Source organism: Chelonoidis abingdonii, chromosome 4, assembly GCF_003597395.2.
Source record: "Chelonoidis abingdonii isolate Lonesome George chromosome 4, CheloAbing_2.0, whole genome shotgun sequence".
Classification (NCBI taxonomy): Eukaryota; Metazoa; Chordata; order Testudines; family Testudinidae; genus Chelonoidis; species Chelonoidis abingdonii.
In genome coordinates, this window is record NC_133772.1 from 80377957 (window position 1) to 80398324 (window position 20368).

The following is a 20368-nucleotide window of genomic DNA, read 5'->3' on the forward strand; positions in this document are numbered from 1 at the left end:
TACCCAGAAAAATTATTAATAGCTTTTTGTATTGATTTTCACTTGTTTTTGTTGTGATAATACACACTGAAAGTCTCAGGAAAAATTAAATAAAATAAAAACTGAAAATGAAGGGCCCTAAGTATGGTTTACCCTGTTACAGTGTTGCTAAATGCTTTTTACATTGTATGTTTGTTTGCACTTTAATTTGTTGCCCGTTTCTTTGAACAAAATAAAATGGTATTTTTGGAAACAAACTATCTTTGTTAGTTTACACCACATATTGCAAAATTCACAGCAGAAGGCAATAACCCACCTATACTCAATCACTGTATACAAGAGAGACACTATTTTGTAGAAGCAACAGACAACACTACTGTGGTTGATTGTTAAAACGGCCTTTTCAGGCCTCCCTCAACCATATGGCTCCACAATTGGCTCTTCTAATAGACCTAATAGTCCAGCTGTTCAAATTCAGAAGACAGTCCACTTTGCTGCTTTACCCTGGCGGTCACTTTTCCCCCTTCACGTCACAGATATTATGCAGTACACAACATGCAGCTATAATGATGGGCATGTAAAAACAGCAAAGAGTCCTGTGGCACCTTATAGACTAACAGACGCATTGGAGCATGAGCTTTCGTGGGTGAATACCCATTTCGTCGGATGCATGTAGTGGAAATTTCCAAGGGCAGGTATATACATGCAAGCAAGAAGCAGGCTAGAGATAACGAGGTTAGTTCAATCCGGGAGGATGAGGCCCTCTTCTAGCAGTTGAGGTGTGAAAACCAAGGAAGGAAAAACTGCTTTTGTAGTTGGCAAGCCATTCACAGTTTTTGTTTAATCCTGAGCTGATGGTGTCAAATTTGCAGATGAACTGAAGCTCAGCAGTTTCTCTTTGAAGTCTGGTCCTGAAGTTTTTTTGCTGCAGGATGGCCACCTTAAGGTCTGCTATAGTGTGGCCAGGGAGGTTGAAGTGCTCTCCTACAGGTTTTTGTATATTGCCATTCCTGATATCTGATTTGTGTCCATTTATCCTTTTCCGTAGTGACTGTCCAGTTTGGCCGATGTACATAGCAGAGGGGCATTGCTGGCATATGATGGCGTATATTACATTGGTGGACGTGCAGGTGAATGAACCAGTGATGGTATGGCTGATCTGGTTAGGTCCTGTGATGGTGTCGCTGGTGTAGATATGTGGGCAGAGTTGGCATCGAGGTTTGTTGCATGGATTGGTTCCTGAGCTAGAGTTACTATGGTACGGTGTGCAGTTGCTGGTGAGAATACGTTTCAGGTTGGCAGGTTGTCTGTGGGCAAGGATTGGCCTGCCACCCAAGACCTGTGAAAGTGTGGGATCATTGTCCAGGATGGGTTGTAGATCCCTGATGATGCGTTGGAGGGGTTTTAGCTGGGGGCTGTATGTGATGGCCAGTGGAGTCCTGTTGGTTTCTTTCTTGGGTTTGTCTTGCAGTAGGAGGCTTCTGGGTACACGTCTGGCTCTGTTGATCTGTTTCCTAATTTCCTCGTGCGGGTATTGTAGTTTTGAGAATGCTTGGTGGAGATTTTGTAGGTGTTGGTCTCTGTCTGAGGGGTTAGAGCAGATGCGGTTGTACCTCAGTGCTTGGCTGTAGACAATGGATCGTGTGATGTGCCCGGGATGGAAGCTGGAGGCATGAAGGTAGGCATAGCGGTCGGTAGGTTTTCGATATAGGGTGGTGTTAATGTGACCATCACTTATTTGCACCGTGGTGTCTAGAAAGTGGACCTCCCGTGTAGATTGGTCCAGGCTGAGGTTGATGGTGGGGTGGAAGCTGTTGAAATCGTGGTGGAATTTTTCCAGAGTCTCCTTCCCATGGGTCCAGATGATGAAGATGTCATCAATGTAGCGTAGGTAGAGAAGGGGCGTGAGTGGACGAGAGCTGAGGAAGCGTTGTTCCAGGTCAGCCATAAAAATATTGGCATATTGTGGGGCCATGCGGGTGCCCATAGCGGTGCCACTGATCTGGAGATATATATTGTCATCAAATTTGAAATAGTTGTGTGTGAGGATAAAGGCACAGAGCTCAGCAGCCAGTTGTGCTGTGGCATCATCAGGGATACTGTTCCTGACCACTTGTATTCCATCTGTGTGTGGGATGTTTGTGTAAAGAGCCTCTACATCCATGGTGGCTAGGATGGTGTTTTCTAGAAGGTCACCAATGCATTGTAGTTTCCTCAGGAAATCAGTGGTGTCACGGAGATAGCTGGGAGTGCTGGTGGCATAGGGTCTGAGTAGAGAGTCCACATATCCAGACGGTCCTTCAGTGAGAGTGCCAATGCCCAAGATGATGGTGCGTCCAGGATTTACGGGTTTGTGGATCTTGGGTAGTAGACAGAATAACCCTGGTCGGGGCTCTAAGGATATGTTGATTTGTTCCGGTGTTAGTGTAGGAAGTGTCCTGAGTAGATGGTGGAGTTTCTTAGTGTATTCCTCAGTGGGATATGAGGGAAGTGGCCTGTAGAATTTGGTATTGGAGAGTTGTCTGGTAGCCTCCTTTTGGTAGTCAGACCTGTTTATGATGACAACAGCACCTCCTTTATCAGCCTTTTTGATTATAACGTCAGGGTGGTTTCTGAGGCTGTGAATGGCATTGCGTTCTGCATGACTTAGGTTATGAGGCAAGCGATGTTGTTTTTCCACAATTTCTGCCTGTGTATGTCGGCAGAAGCATTCTGTGTATAGGTCCAGACTGTCATACCCTAGATTTTTGCCCTAGAATCCTAAATGATGGGCATGTTTGCCTCACTGAGATCCAATCTAGTGAGTAAACAGTGTCAGCAACACCTCAATCTTCCAAAAGCATTTACTTGTGAAGGCATTCTGTGCCCCCAAAAATTAAAATTCTGCAAATTTGTCAAATAAATGTGAAGCCTCCAGTATGGCACCCAACTCTGACACAGCGCAAGGACCCAGTCTGCCCCAGAAACACCCCTGGGCTCTGCCCCTCGGTGTGGGTAGGCAGGCTCAGCAAGGCAGGATCTAAGTGTAGAGGGGCTTAATGTGGGGGATCCAGGTGTGGGTTGAGAGGGTGTGTGGGGCAATTTGTGTGCAGGCGGCTCAGTGGGGGATCTGGTGCACAGGGGCCTGTTGGGGAGGTCTAGGTGAAGGTGGCTGGGGCATAGTGGCAGGGAGTGGGCTAATGGGGGTGGGGTTGAGCTCAGCAGAAGAGTGTGGGGGTCTCAGTATGGGGTCCAGATGCTGAGGGAGTGGAGCTTAGTGAGGTGGGAATCCGGCTGTGAGGGGCTCGCTGGTGTGGTCCAGATGTAGGGGACGTGGGAGTCATGGGGAGGGGGGGTTCTGAGTGTGTGTGTGAGGCTCGGCAGGAGGGTCTGGGTATGATGGGGTCTGGCATATAGAGGAGCAGCTCCCTGTACAGGGATCCCTCCCCCTGCAGCTGAGGAGCAATGGGTGCAGGAGAGCTTGCAGAGTTTCCTGCAGCTGGGGGAGAAATCTGGGGGTGGGTTTGACCCAGCCCTAGATGCCACGCAGGGGAAGAGAAAGTCCCATCCTCCCCAGCCCAGCCGAGACTAGCAGCTAAGCCCAGTACAGGACAGAAGCCACCAGCAGGGTCTTCCCCAGTCCCACTTCCTGCTCACAGTGATTTACCTCTCTGCCGGCTGCCCTGGGCACCCAAAATATACTGCTGGGGAGAGTAGCATGACCGCTCTTGTGGTTTCCCTTTGCTTCCCTGTCAAAAAGTCAGTTTTCTGTGGGGAAGAAATCCGCAGGTGACATAAATTCTGCGCTTGTGCAGTAGCGCAGAATTCCCCCAGGAGTATAAATTGTCACTGCACAGATTAGGGTGACCTTATTTCCCAAAGGAAAAATGAGACACCGCAGCTAGCCTGACACCACCCCGCTTCCTCTCCTCATGCAGGGGTGGCCCGAGCTGCTTGCCCAAGGCTCCCCTACCTTTGCCAGCCTGGCGTTGCTGCTGGTCCGAGTCATGCCTCCCCACCCTATGAGGCTGGACTGGCGTTGCCACTCACCTCACCCCCCACATTCCTCCGCTTCCCACTTTTTGACAAAACTGGCCATTTGTCCAGTTTGCTCTTGCCAACTGATCAAGTCAGCAGGACCAAATGGGGTAAATGCACACTTTTGCCAAAAAAAGTCAGGACAGCTGGGACAGGGCTTAAAAAAGGGACCGTCCTGGCCAAAATGGGACATATAGTCACCCTAGCACAGATAGTACCAATACACATTTTCTCCTCCTCTAGCATGCCTCACATCTGCTCTAGAAGTGCCACCACTATTGTCAAGAGGTAAATTCAGTTTGTGGCACACTGAATCATTGGCTCCCTGCTGAGATTGCGACAAGTGGGACAACTAGTGTCAAATGGGATAGTGCTTTTAGGTCAAAGCTTATCTGCTAGGAAATGGATTAAATCATCAATTCACTGCACACAAGTCAAACAGCAATCGAGACCCAATTTGCCAGTGACCTAAATGTCATTCATAACAACATGAGCCATTCAGTCTCAACCCCTCTACTCTAGAAAGATAGGTTCATATATTTCAGAGAATGATCTCAAAACAAACTGTTTGCAATCCCTCTTCAGGCACACCCAGTCCCCTCCTCAGGCACACACAGTCCCCTCCTCTCTCCCTTCGGAAAAGCAGCAAAAGGGAGCATGCAGGAGGTGCACTCAATCACCACCAGCTGAGGTTGCAGGTGCTAGAAAATTCTACAACTCAGTGGACCCCAGGCTCTAGACACAATGAACTGTTTCTCTAGTAAAAAACAGCTGCAAGACTTTACCCGAATGTTTGCTTTCATGGTGCACAGATTGCAGTTATTAAAGCAGCCTTAGGCTGCCAGCCCAGCACCTGACCAGCTAGAGCTATGTTTTCTATTTAAGTGACTGAAATGACAAAGGTTTACATTGATACCAAAAAAAAAAAAATCACATGAATGGGAGTGAGAAAGTCTCCTTGGCAGGTCTGAAACATCTGCCCGTCTATCGTCACACTATTTTCTTACTGCACAACTACTAAAAAAGTAAACTCAAACTGTTACTCTGAGAATTCCTTCAGCTTCTCTCAAAGCTCAAGTTTGGGAGGATTCAAATCTCCTTCCACTGCTCTTTGGCTATATCACCATCATCATTTCCAGGACTCCTAGCTTCTCAGTCTTTTTCTAGATGAGGGCAGAAGCTACAAAAATGTTCTCTTAGCACTGCACTCCCCAACAGTATCACTTAGGCCTGGTCTACACTACGCGTTTAAATCAAATTTAGCAGTGTTAAACCGATTTAACCCTGCACTCGTCCAGACAATGAGGCCCTTTATATTGATATAAAGGGCTCTTTAAACCAATTTCTGTACTCCTCCCCGATGAGAGGAGTAGCGCTGAAATCGGTATTGCCATGTCGGATTAGGGTTAGTGTGGCCGCAAATCGATGGTATTGGCTGCCGGGCGGTATCCCACAGTGCATCATTGTGACCACTCTAGAAAGCAATCTGAACTCAGATGCAGTGGCCAGGTAGACAGGAAAAGCCCCGCGAACTTTTGAATTTCATTTCCTGTTTGCCCAGCGTGGAGCTCTGATCAGCACGAGTGGCGATGCAGTCCCAAATCCAAAAAGAGCTCCAGTATGGACTGTACAGGAGATACTAGATCTGATCGCTGTATGGGGAGACAAATCTGTTCTATCACAGCTCCGTTACAGAAGACGAAATGCCAAAGCATTTGAAAAATCTCCAGGCTATGATACAGAGTCCACAGCACAGTGCTGTGTGAAAAGCGTAACGGAAAGCCAAAGAATCAAATGGACGCTCATGGAGGGAGGGAGGGGGGATACTGAGGACTCCAGCTATCCCACAGTCCCGCAGTCTCCGAAAAGCATTTGCATTCTTGGCTGAGCTCCCAATGCCTGAAGGGTCAAAAACATTTCCCGGGTGGTTCAGGGTATATTCGTCAATTTACACCCTCTCCCCCCTGAAAGAAAAGGGAAAAAAAATGTTTCTGCCTTTTTTCAATGTCACCCTATGTCTACTGCATGCTGCTGGTAGACGGGGTGCTGCAGCGCTGAACACCAGCATCCTCTCCCTTCCTCGGTGGCAGATGGTACAATATGACTACTATCCACCATCATCATCAGCCCGTAAGTGCTCCTGGCTGGCCTCAGGTGAGGTCGGCCGGGGGGAGCCTGGGTAAAAATGGGAATGACTCCCGTCATTCCTGGCAGATGGTACAGAACGCTGGTAACCGTTCTCATCATAGCAACTGGGGCTGAGCTCTATCAGCCCCCCTGCTTTCATGTCTAAAGAAAAGATTCTGTACTGCCTGGACTATCATAGCAGCAGGAGGCTGGGCTCCTCTCCCCCGCCACCCTTTAATGTCCTGCCTGGACTATCATAGCAGCTGGAGGCTTCCTCCCCTCATTTTATCTCACTAAAAAGTCAGTGTTTCTTATTCCTGCATTTTATTACTTCATCACACAAATGGGGGGACACTGCCACGGTAGCCCAGGAGGGTTGGGGGAGGAGGGAAGCAATGGGTGGGGTTGTTGCAGGGGCACCCCTAGAATGGCATGCAGCTCATCATTTCTGCGGGATCTCTGGGGCTCTGATACACAGGACCGGCTGTGCTGGTCTGGTTCTCTAGTACACTTGCCCCATATTCTAGGCAGGACTGACTCTATTTTTAGACAAAACATAAAGAAGGGAATGACCCGGGGAGTCATTCCCATTTTTGTCCATGCGCCCCGGCCGACCTCAGCGAGGCCAGCCAGGAGCACCCATGACAGCAGCAGACGTACAGAACGACTGATAACCATCATCTCATTGCCAATTTACAATGGCATGGCAGACGGTGCAATAGGGATGGTAACCATCTCTGCTACCTTGCAAAGGCAAATGAATGCTGCTGTGTAGCACTGCAGTACCGCCATCTGTCAGCAGCATCCAGTACACATACGGTGACAGTGACAAAAGGCAAACGGGCTCCATGGTTGCCATGCTATGGCATCTGCCAGGGCAATCCAGGAAAAAGGGTGCAAAAATGATTGTCTGCTGTTGCTTTCACGGAGGAAGGATTGAGTGACGACATTTACCAGAATCACCCGCGACACTGTTTTTGCACCATCATTGCATTGGGATCTCAACCCAGAATTCCAATGGGTGGGGTAGACTGCGGGAACTATGGGACAGCTATGGGATAGCTACCCACAGTGCAATGCTCCGGAAAGCCACGCTAGCCTCAGTACATGGACGCACACCGCCGAATTAACGTGCTTAGTGTGGCCGCACGCACTTGACTTTATACAATCTGTTTTACAAAACTGGTTTATGTAAAATCGGAATAATCCCACCGTGTAGACATACCCTTACAGAGTGAAAGTCAATAAGAGCAACCAAGGAAGAAACCATAGAAATAATTCCCAAGAGCAGCTAGCGCCTCACCATCTTGCAGACTCTGTTATCAGAAGCGCATTTGGACAGAAATCAAAGCAGTAAATATTCAATGTACCAGGTCTGTGCACAGCATAAGACACAACTTAAAACTTTTATGAGACAGAGGGTACTAACAATAGATAACAACCATCCTGGTCAGCAACAATCTCCATGTTTTAATTTAAATCTTCGCACCCAATTAAGAAAATCAGAAGAATAAAAATAGAGATGCTACAAAACACTGCAGAGGCTCAACTGAAAAATTTTAAATGCAAAGGTGAAATCTTTGTTAAAACTTCTGTAAATATCCCATTACTGGAATGCATGGGAACTATCCAACTTCTCTTGAGTCTAATGGTTTTCCACCAGTACCTGTTTTCCTAGCGATAAGTTAAACACTTAACTTATTTCAGTGAACCTTCCTGATGGCACTAATATGAGAGGTACCTGGATCATTTTGATCCTTTCCCAGTAAAGGTCTCTCCCTTTTGATAGCTTTAGAGGTTTTATTTTGGTTACTTAAGATTAAAGATATATTGAAAGTATTACCAAAAAGTCAAATGTCAAAGTTACTGGCCCTGAAAACAGCCACCTAAATTTGCCATAAATGTCCCAGTCTGTTCCAGATTGATAAATTTAATTTCTCCATTTTATCTGGCACATCTGTTTACACCTCACTGACCTAAATAGGGGTGGGGAAAGCCTGTGTTGTCAGTCAATTCCTTTTGTTACCTCTTTGTCAGATAGTTAAGGAGGGCATTTAGCACAGAGGAATACAGAAACAGCTTTATTATATCCAGCATAGATGAGTCTTGTATAATGGGATATCATACATATTTGATACACAAAACACAGCATAAACCTTGCTGAGAAGGACTGTAAGACGACAACAACAATGTAAAAATGGGAGTTAATGGGGATGACTAAACACCACACAGGTTTGCTAGGGTAATTCATTGTGTCAAATCTTACAGGAGTAATAATCACACGTTTATTCTTTTCAGGGAGACACTGAAATGACGAAGAAACTTTGCTATATGAATCCAAGAACAGTTGCATTTAGAGCGGAGACTTATTTATCTGTAGCTTTCGCATTTCTCCTTGCCTTTGACTCACACCTACAGACAAACAAATTAAGGTTAGTATGCCAAAAATAAACTGGGTTTGTGTCCTTTTTTTTTTCTTAATGATGGAGAAAGACAACATGAAAGAAGTTAAAAAAGCAAAGAAAAAACCCCCAACAATTATATACATATTACAATTTCAGGTCCTGCCTAAGCTGAAAGACTATTTGCTAAGCATTCAACCAGGAATTCCAGCACAAAATTCCCATTGGTGTTACCACCAGTCAGATCCCAGTGTAGACAAGGCTCTGACGACTTTCAGTATTTTTACCATCGTATTAGTTAAACCTACTGAAGAGTAAAACAGAAGTTATGCTACCCAAAGAGAGAAAATAATACAAATTATGAAATTTTGCAATAGAGTCTGAAACTAGGGCAAGAACTGGGTTTTAGAAGAGATTTGAAAATGAGGAGGACACCTGGCACACACAAAAGGTGAAGGAAGCAGTCAAAAAGTGGTATGGTGGCAACAACGGCAGCAAACATGACAGAGAGCAGGGGACAAGCTAGGAAGTGATGGTAGAGGAGACAGAAGCATGGATAGAGCCTTAAAAGTGAGAACAGAGTCTAAACTTTCTGTGGAAAGAGATGGAGCTAGTGAAAGTGTTTGTAGTTTAAGCACAGGAGGAGAGAGATTATTATTTTAGCTACTGAATCTTGGATAGTGATATAGCTAGAGGGGATCTGTGGTAACTTTGAAGCTTGCAGACTCACCCTAAATTCTTCAAGAGAAGAGAATCATAGAGATGCAATGTTCGGCAAGCTACCTCACACTTATGGGTGAGTTTTACTCCACATAATGTACCCCTGGATCCTGCTTGAGTCCAGAAAATGATGCTTATTGGAGTCCAATGGAGGCACTGCTAATTCTCAGGGTTCACTACTCCCTAGTATTTCATCTGAATGAAGCTCTGTGTTGATAGGAAACAAACAGCAAAGGACTTCTGAATTCCCTAGGTAATCCTGTGCAATAATGCAGGCCCCTCCACAGCCATTCTTTTCCAGGCACAGAACACAAGCTACAGGCCCAGAAACCTAGCATCAGAATGGGCCTGCGGTGTACTGCCTTTTATCCCTGTTAAAGGAACCTGCAGTTCTTAATTCAACTACAAAGGTAGGACGAAAGCAAACATTCAACAGTCATGATAATTTCTGGATAAACAATTTCAGGACCAGAACCTATACCACATTTTATAATTTTTGTCTCCTGTTAAAACACAGCTAAGAAACTAATCTCTAGCCTAGTACCAAGAAACCTACAGTTCAAGCCAAAAATCCGGCAGAGTACTACCCTGTATAAAGTAATTATATTTACATATAAAGCGGTCTCCATTCTAGTTTACTTGAATGAAGGAAGCTTAGACCAGTGGTTCTCAACCAGGGGTCTGGAGCCTCCTGGGGGGCCCCCGAGCAAGTTTTAGGGGGTCTGCCAAAATAAACCAGTGAGGGACCCGTGTGAGATTCACTGGGGCCCAGGGCAAAAAGGGAACGCCCAAGCCCCACCACTTGGGGCTGAAGTTGAAGCCTGAGCAACTTAGCTTCACGCAGCCTCCTTTGGCATAGGACCCTGGACAATTGTCCTACTTGCTACCCCCTAATGTTGGCCCTGGCTTTTAATCTACTGGATATGCAGAAAAACAGTTATGGCACAAGTGGGCTGTGAAACTTTTATAACATATTGGAGGGGTGGAGGGGGGGCAGAAAGAAAAAGGTTCAGAATCCCTTGCCTAGAGAACCAGGTGTCCGCTCCAGTTAACCCCTAGACATTGACAAAGCACACAGCATCGTGCTATGTGAGACCTACATTGTGAACCAAAACTCTATTAAAAAGAAATACACCTTAGACCCAGATCTAAACTTTAAAATGAGACCATGGTCTAAATGTTCACTTTTTGACTTGTGTTTATTAGGTAGGTTTACCTTTAATTTTTTATTATTATTATTAATTAAGGGATATCATTTTAAAATTGGATAATTACAAACGTCTATTTTCTGATAATCAGCCTTTAAATAGCACAATCTAAGTTATGTTTTTATAAGAATTTAAAAATGTTAGAGGTTTTTCTTTCTTCCCTGATAATGTTTAGAAGATCTTCTGGGCAGGATTGAGAGCAACAAGTCTCAAGTTTCCTCCTTCCTTGCAGGCATCAAAACCATACAAGCTGTTTTAAAAAGAAGTTACTCATTACACTGTTTCTCCAAATGGTCCCAAATGTAACACAGAACCAGTTAATTTTATGGTAACTTACAAAATCACCCATTATTCCAGCCAATTTTTACAATTTGTTTGCTCTTATCCTACTGAAATCCTTGCTTTGTATCTCTCTCTAGAACAGTATTCATTTGTCAGCCTCACAGACCCGCAGGCACACAAAGCCTCTTCCTAATAGAGTAATGCAAACCATGCAGTTACAAAACTTTAGTTTAGACAGACCTGTGATAACACTCTTAACGCTTCAACTTATACTATTAAACAGCACAATTTCCCATGACATTTCATCAGAGGTCACTAATGCAGCAGGAACATCTCCAACAGTGTTCACTGAGGGCTTGTCTATACTTGAAACGCTACTGCAGCTGCACTGCTATAGCGCTTCAGTGTAAACACTGCCTACGCCAACAGGAGGGATTCTCCCATCATCATAGGTAATCCACCTCCCCAAGAGGTGGTGGTGTCTACATGGGGGGGGTTAGGACAGCTTACCTACATCACTCGGGGATGTTGATTTTTCACAAGCCTGGGTCATTTTTATACTTCACTAATTTTTTAGTGTAGACCAGGCTTGAGACAGAGTAAGAGAGAGTAAGATAAGGGCTGAAGTTTTGATGCAATAAGAGCAACTCAAGCTCCCAGATACATGCAGCTTACATGAATACAGATAAGTATACTGCCTGGTCCAAATGAAACAGAGACAACTTAAAACAAAAATTCTGGGTTTGGTCGTAGAAGTCACCTTGTCTTTGGAGAACTGCGTAGGAGGCGGCCAAGTGGAGAAAGATGGACCCCCGCTATCCAAGTCAAGATTCAGATGGTAAACTGTCCTAAGCTACATTTTAAGAGAGCAAACCTTGCAAACTGGACCACCTGCATGCAAGTGGACATTTGCCCCAAGAGCCTCAAGCACGTTGGAACTGTCATGGAAGGCTGAGACTGCATATTATGAAGCAGCAACATTTTCCTTCTTACCAGTTATTTCTCTTAGGTCATTAAACCCCAAGCTGCGCAGAAGGTTGCTGCTCACTTGGTACTCATAGTCCTAAATAAGTTGGTTCTGCCCAGCCCCACCACAGCACGCACACAGCAAATTGCCCAAAGCCTAACGGTTCAGGGGGCACTGCTCTTTGTAAGGGAAAATGAACACTCACTTTATTGAAGCCAATAGAAACCTTGCTCTAAAAAGGCATCTAAGAGAAAGGTCCAATAAGCAACTGAGAGGGAACCTGAATTTGGTTCATACCTGTAGCTATGCTCCTCCCTCTAGAAGGTGCAGTCTTCACTCTAAAAGACAAGAATAAAAATAGACACTCTGTGCTCTGGAGCTACAAGCAAAGATACCATGAATCATCAAGTAAGCTCCAGTAACCCTACACAGGCCTCGGACTGGGGATAGTAAAGTGAATTTCTAATAATAGAAATCAGCATGAGATACTCACCATCACCTTTTAGACATCTTTCACAGAAAATGTTTGCACCTTTTCAGAACTGCGGAGAACAAATGGAAGGGTGTATGAAAGAAAACTAAAAACACAAGCCTGTGGAATAGGAATTGCTTCACTGTCATGGCAGCTTCTTAGTGATATTGAAGTGGTTTGTCTTCTGGGTTCCCAAAACAGAATGAGCAGAGCTGCTGTCAGCACTACAGACAATCCTGTAGTCCCTCATTATATTGTGTTGACAGTGGGGGCAGTACAGTATACCCAAGAACCTGCAGATGGGAGCGCTAATACCAAGTAGTGCAGATGGAAAAACTCTGGATTGGAACACACAGAATCAACAGCATAGCAAGGAAAACTATTCTTTCACACTTTCAGTAAATAAGCAGACAGAGAAAATAGAGAGATCTCAGCAATAGTCACATTTACTTGTGTTTAATGAGACGAGATCATGATTCTCTTCTTAAGGGCACAGGATTTCTCTTGTTGCAGTGTCTGCCCCTCTAGCTATCAGGGAGCTGTAGAGACAACTGCCTCATTACTAACAGGATTTAGAAGTATTTGTGATAGGCCTTCCTTGTGTTTTAATTGAAGAACACCACAAGGATCTTTTGTTCAGGTTTAAATGTATTGGGGAGGGAGAGAAGTACTGTGAATGTAGGGTATTTATCTCTTGAGAGGCTAAAGGACTGACCCATACCACCAACTAAAATTAATTAAAATACCAATTGTCCTGTCTACAACTAGGTGTTAGTTAACACATTTTAAAAACACACCCCTTTTCCCAGTTTAGACATAGCCTTACTAAACTGTTCTTATAACTGCCTAGTAAAACTGTCCAGAAAGTTTATCTACCCAGGTATCCTTTTCCATTGTAACAGTGAAATGTTTAGTATTTGACTCACCTGAATAAAAAAATATCAAAACCCTTCCCATCTGGGAGTAAGCAGAATTTTGCAAGGCTGTCTCAAGAGCCATTATATTCTCCCCACTACAGGTCAAGCCTCACAACCTCTTGTTCTTTTCCCATTAATTAGCAAGGATAATTGATCCTGATCCTCCTTCTAACATATTTTTTCATATTCAGAGATATTTATCACATCTACAGTCATTCTCTTCTCCAGAATGTCAAGTATCAGAGGGGTAGCTGTGTTAGTCTGGATCTGTAAAAAGCAACAAAGAGTTCTGTGGCACCTTATAGACTAACTGACGTATTGGAGCATAAGCTTTTGTAGGCGAATACCCACTTCATCAGATGCGTCTGATGAAGTGGGTATTCACCCCAGAAAGCTTATGCTCCAATACGTCAGTTAATCTATAAGGTGCCACAGGACTCTTTGCTGCTCCTCCAGAATGAACATTCCTAGTTCTTGTAACCTTTCCTTATACGTTTTTTCTTTGAAAATGTGTTGCTCTTCTAAATTCTTCACAATTTGTTCAAATCTTTTTACAAAATATTGTGCTTCAACCTGAATACAGCCCCCGAAGCAAGGTCTAATGATATAAATCAATTTAACAAACGAGAATAATTTCACTGGAACTCGGGAGTTTGAAAAAACAAAAAATCTGAAGATCAGAAAAATCTGAAGGGTTCCATAAATAACTTCAACTCCTCTTCAGCAAATAACTCCAAAATTGTGCATCAAATTTTTATCTTTTTCAGAACATTACAGATAGCTCACTATTGGGCTTACAACAGAAGCATTACATATAAAATATTTGTCTGAGCCTGATCCCTCTTTTCTTTTATTGAAGTAAACTTAAAAAATACATATATTTTATTCCCCAAAAGTCTCAGCTCCCTACCGGCAGCCTTTTTTGTTTTATTTTTTAACCCAGAGCTGACAGACATTTATAAGACCCACAGAAGTGTAATGAGCCCAAAGGTATAAGTTTGTGCTACTCAGTTTTAGTAAGGCCTGAAATAAGCAACTCGTGCTTACAAATGTTGCAGGACATGATGATAGAACTTCTCAAAGGTTTCAGATATGTCTCTTCTCATGCCAGATACAAGCATGTGACCTCCTGAGTATCAATCTTAACATTTTGTGTAAGTTACAAACACTGTACTAGCCACGGGAATCCATGACACATGTGGACACCACTGATGAAAACTCTCTCTTTGTCTTATTCAGGTATGTAGAACAGTGAAGGCTCCAAGAGTAAGTAACAAATCTGATATAACCACCTCTGAGAGACCTGGGAAATATTCATCTGGGAAGCATCTGTCATTTGATAAAAAATTTCACACTATGGCTTGTTTTAACCACATTTAGAACCTAACTATGTAGTCTACTTTATGTAAGTTTATGCATCAGATAGGTCTTACAACTCCCTCCCTTCTCAAAGAAAACTAGAACTCAGTTTCCTGTATTCTCGTAATGCACTGCTCCTGGCAGGTACCACTTCTCTATTCAAGTGTCCATGGTGTACTATATTCTGTACAACTGGCAGAGAAAGGTTTTGTGTTCACTGAGGATTTACCCCATTATCAGTCTTGGGTGGCCAACCGCTGTTACAGATGTATGGGTAAACACACCTACTAGAGGCAGGAAAACATAAGCTGCAACTTGCATCTGTGCAGTTTACTGTGGTTTCAAGTAGTGGTGAACTACACAGGTACAAATCGTGGCTGAGGGCTTGTCCACACCTGGAAATTATTCCAGAATAAGGCAGAGTGTGAATTTAAGGCAGAATAGCTATTCTGGAATAACTTCCATGTGTGGATGTTTTCATTCCAAAATTCCAAAGTGGATTAGGCTAATTCAGAAAAAGGCACTCTTATTCCAAATATTTTTCTGGAATAGCTATCCTTGATTAGCTCTATGTGTAGACAAGACCCTTACAATGGTTTACTGTATCTATACAAGGGGTTTGGACTAGTGCAGTTAAACGGGTGGCTGGCGACCAGTGTCTGAAATTCCCAGTTTAAAGTCTACATTTGTCACAGTGCTCAGATTCCATGATTCCTTATGTTTAGAGCCCTGCGATTCATTTTTTTTTCTTAAGCTTCACTGTCAAACAAATAGCATCACCACAGGGATATATTTCACCACATTTCTTTTCGCAAAGAGAAAAATTCTGCTGCTGCCTTCCCCCTGCAAGGGTGTACATTTGGGTGTAGATTCTGTTTCCAGCATCCCCTATTGAGTATGTGGGGGAATTCTATTACTGTCCACCTTTCCCATGAAGAGGAATGAAGACTATACCACTGCATATTTCATGCAAGGATGCAGGAGTGAGAAAAGATATGACTGCTAATGAACCAACTGTTGCCTCTAATGGGACATCAGGTAGATACGATTGCTGCTGCTACTGAAAGGAGTGGCTCAGGGCCTAGGCCCCCAGAACATGGATTTAAGAACAGTTGCTTTATCAATACCTCCAAGTGGCACACTAGTCACATTTTCCAAATTCTCAGGCCTAGTCTACAGTTAAAATTTAGTTTGATATAGCTACCTTACTCAAAGGCCATACGCCTGGGCGACATAGCTATGCTGATCTAGCCCCAGGTGTAGATGCAGATATGTGGACAGAAGAATGTTCCATCAACAGAGCTGTTGTTGCTTAGGGAGGTAGTGTTCTTACACCAATGGAAAAACTCCTTTCCTTCGTGTAGGCTGTCTACACTACAGAGTAATGCGGCCATAGCTACAGCATCACAGCTACACTGCTATAGTCCCCAGAGAGTAGACATGGCTTGAGTCTTGTTAACACACTGGTGTGCCTACAGAATACATTCCCTGCCCAGTGAGTGTACCCGTGCCCATTTACTGCATCTACCCTTCCCCACTAGGGGTTTATATTTAGACATAACATAATTGATTTCTGTTTGCTCCAGTAACAAATGTTTATTAATAGTCTAGATTAGCATTTATAATCATATTCGCTAACTAACTAATGGGCAATTAACTTGAGTTAAAACAGGACCACAAACTCTAATTTAGATAGATATACGTTAGGGGCCCAAATATTCTTAATTAAATTAGGGCTGTTGATTAATCACTGTTAACTCACACAATTAACTCAAAAATTCATTGCGGTTAATCACACTTTTAAATCTCACTGTTATACAACAGAATACCAATTGAAATTTATTAAATATGTTTCGATGTTTTCTACATTTTCAAATATATTGATTTTAATTACAGAGAATACGAAGTGTACAGTGCTCACTTTATATTATTTTTGACAAATATTTGCACTGTAAAAATGATCAACAAAAGAAATTGTATTTTTTAATTCACTTCATACAAGTACCATAGTGCAAGCTTGTTATCATGAAAGTGCAACTTACAAAAGGTAGTTTTTTTTTTGTTTTGTTTTTTTTGTTTTTTACAGAACTGCACTCAAAAACAAAACAATGTAAAACTTTAGAGCCTACAGGTCCACTCAGTCCTACTTCTTGTTCAGCCAAGCACTCAGACAAACAAGTTTGTTTACATTTATGGGAGAAACTGCTGCTGGCTTCTTATTTACAATGTCACCTGAAAGAGACAACTAGTGTTTGCATGGCACTTTTGTAGCCGGCGTTGCAAGGTATTTACATGCCAGATATGCTAAACATTCATATGCCCCTTCATGCTTCAGCCACCATTCCAGATGATGTGCTTCCATGCTGACGATGCTCGTTAAAAAAAATTAGTTAATTAAATTTGTGACTGAACTCCTTAGGGGAGAATTGTATGTCTCCTGCTCTCGCATTCTGCCATATATTTCATGTTATAGCAGGCTCGGATGATGACCCAGCACGTTGTTCATTTTAAGAAAACTTTCACTGCAGATTTCATAAAATGCAAAGAAGATACCAATGTGAGATTTCTAAAGATAGCTACAGCACTTAACCCACGGTTTAAGAATCTGAAGGGTCTTCCGAAATCTGAGAGGGAGGAGGTGTGCAACATGCTTTCACAAGAGTTAAAGGAGCAACACTCCGATGCAGAAACTACAGAACTCAAACCACCAAAAGAGAAAATCAACCTTCTGCTGGTGGCATCTGACTCAGATAAAGAAAATGAATGGCATCGATCTGCGCCGCTCTGGATCATTATCAAGCAGAACCCATCATCAGCATGGACACGTCCTCTGGAATGGTAGTTGAAGCCTGAAGGGACATATGAATCTTTAGAGCCTCTGGCATGTAAATATCTTGTGATGCGGGCTACAACAATGCTATGAGAACGCCTGTTCTTACTTTCAGGTGACATTGTAAATTAAAACTAAAATCTCATCAAAAGAGGATTTTTTCATGTGATTAAACTGTAATTTCTCCCTGTGGGCTTCTTAGCACTCCTGTTTTTCTATATTTTTCCCTCTCACTCAAAAATTTATTTATAGACTGTCCAAAGTGTGCTAAGCACTGTACAAAACATAGAAGACCTATGGCCCAAGAATTTACAGTCTAAACAGGGAAAAAAAGATAACACATACAAATGCTAAATGCTACATTTCTCCCAGAACCACCTTGGCTTTAGCGTCGCCCCCAACATAGACTTTGTCTTGTTTGAAGAAATGTAATCTGGCAAGAAAGTCACTTGAAAGTCATCTACTGAGTATGGAGGAAAAAAATCTTTTGGTCATTGTTGATTTAAGCTGCCTTTCATCCACAAACACCCATGGCCCGCCCTGGACCTGGCAAACATCCCTTCTAGGCAAGCTTTCTTGCGGTGATTAATGTTCACTGACAGCTGTGACAGGACACTTTTACATTCTCTTCATGATTCTCTAAGGCCCTGCCAGATTCTCTGTTGTGCTGGGTCTGAGTCCATCACCTGATTCAAGACATTCATGGAGGGAGATGATTGTTTACTGTAGTGACCCAGTGTCTTTGCATTCAATTGCTGTCATGGTTCAGAGACTGCCCATGCACTTTGCCAAACATTAGAGATATTCAGCACTCATTTGCAGTTTCATGCACAAGTTTTCAGTTACTCACTTATTTTCTCCTTCTATTCCTTCCATTCACTCTTCCTGCAGGGAATAGTGTGACATTAGCTGTATTCCACCGTTATAAGAGACGGAGACTGGACAAACTTCATGTCAAAACAAGTGCTATAAATATAACTATTGGCTGAACATCTTAATGAGGAACCAAAAAAACAAAAAAAAAAAAACCACTACAGCTACAAAATGCTCTTACATCTCTTATAGGATTCTAGGAGACCCCATATATCCTGTCTCCTTAATAGAAAAGGGGTCAAGAATCCAGGTGTGGTGATTCACATGCCATAACTCTCTTTCTCTACTCCCATGTCAGCAGCATAGCTCACCTTCTTTCCCAAGAACTGTCAGCATAGTCATATCACACATCAGGTCAATATGAATTTATCATACATTTTGAAAAGACAGTTTGTCATTGCATATTTCCCTACATGTAGGTTAAATTCAAAGAAAGACTGCAGGTATCATATATTAATCCGTAATGCCTCTCATTCAACTTTGGGGGGCTTTACCCCAGAGAAAGAGGGATGTCAGTGCTCAATAAAAGATGAGACTGAAGAGGGTGGGGAAGTAATGACAGAAATAAGCTAAGAATATCAGTGTTCATAGCTATATTATCTACAGTCCAGTCTCCCTGGATTTACCCTGTTTAGTTTTAAAACATCCCAAGTGGTGAGGCTTCCACTACTTCCCTAGAGGGAATATTTCACACTATAATAAACCTTACTATCAGAGTACTGTCCCTGATATTCATTTTTTTGTTATCCTTTGCTCAATTTCATTCCAGTATTCCTAGTTATACCTTTTGGATAATTCCTCATTGTCCCTGGGCTCTCTCTTTAAAATTTGCAAGCAATCAGAACCCCACCCTTGGCCAACCTGTACCTATGTAGTTCATTTAATATATTTTCTCATCTGAATCCTTGCAGCCTTCATTTCTGTGTGTGATTAATCTTGCATCCTCCATCTTGAATTTAATTATTTTCCTGCTCATATTTAACCTACTTTTGTCTTTCTGGTATGTGTCATCTGTAATTGTAGTTCAGCAACAATTGTGAATTATATTAACATATTGTCTTCCTCCCCTTCTAAATCATTAATGAAGCTATTTAATAAAACTGGACCTAACTCCCATCTCTGCAATACCCCAACACACTTCCCATCAATCTGATACATTGTTGTTTACTATTACCCTTTTTATAAGTATGCAGGGAACAACAGGAGTTCCTTAATTTTAGGAGGATAACAGTAGCTAGAATAAAATCAGAAATAAGCTGCCTCCTAGAACTTTTAAAAGAATGCTAGAGTAGGTTAGATTCCCCCTGACTTCCAATCCTGCTTTGGTGTGCAAGTCCCTATAAAAATGACACGAAACAACCTTTTTTGTGGGTATAACATGGATCTGTGGGCCTTCTCCCTTAGGACTACTCAAGCTTACAGTATATTTTCAAGTAAGATTTTCTGACTACCAATTCCTAAAGCATTATGTTATGTGGCATGGCTCCCTTGAGCCAACAGGAATAGGCATAGCCCCAAGTGGCTCCCTTTCAGCCACTAGGATATAGCAGCAAGGCAGATTTTACTGCACTGAAAAATACATCAGCTTTCTAAGAAATGGAAGTTGGAGTGTAGCTCTGCAAACCACCATCCTCTGATGTTCTGTCATTATGTGCCTATTCCTACTCTCTCAGTAGGGGTACTGGCAAAGGCAGGGAGAGTATCAGAAAGCATTCCAAAGGCCAGGGAGGAGTGGGGTAACCATGAAGTACCAGGGACAAGCAAGCTGCATTGAGTAAAATCCCAATTTTACTTTTAAATTAGCTTTTTAAAGTAAGATTTGTTCCAATTTAATCTCTGCTCCTCTGCTCTTGCTGGTGCTCATAGAGGAGGGTATGCCTGTAGGGGGATACAGAATGGACAGGCAGGAATGAGGAGAGGCAGAGAGTACTGAGAGGATGTGGCAGTATCTTTAGTATTCTGCATGGGCTTGCAAGGAGAAGGGTTTGAAACTCCAGAAGCCACTCCATATGCAGTGAACATCACAGGACTACCAGATGAAGGAGGAACAACTGTCAGCATGTGTTTACATTACACAAACAACAACTATCAGAAATCAGCCACACAACAAACAGCCACTTGTTAAGTAGACAGTCCAAGAGTGAGACGTCCCTCTGTCACACAGATCTATCAACTTTTTCTCTTCTGATCCCAAATATGTCTACAGGCACACCTG

The 20368-nt window shown here is 42.9% G+C and overlaps 2 protein-coding genes across 17 annotated transcripts in view; one reads left to right on the forward strand and one right to left on the reverse strand.

The window, feature by feature from the left end:
• FAM180B (family with sequence similarity 180 member B) overlaps positions 1 to 20368 on the forward strand; it is a 404198-nt gene that overhangs the window by 307154 nt on the left and 76676 nt on the right. The window lies entirely within an intron of this gene.
• The window catches only part of CELF1 (CUGBP Elav-like family member 1), an 83174-nt gene that overhangs the window by 45595 nt on the left and 17211 nt on the right, over positions 1 to 20368 (reverse strand). For 6 of the 16 annotated variants that reach the window (XM_075065330.1, XM_075065333.1, XM_075065332.1 and 3 more), the window contains exon 1: positions 12000 to 12987. The exons of the other annotated variants lie outside the window; for them this stretch is intronic. The gene's annotated coding sequence lies outside the window, so the exon portion shown is untranslated. Of the gene's footprint in view, positions 1 to 11999; positions 12988 to 20368 lie in introns of those variants that run through there. 16 annotated transcript variants of the gene reach the window in all.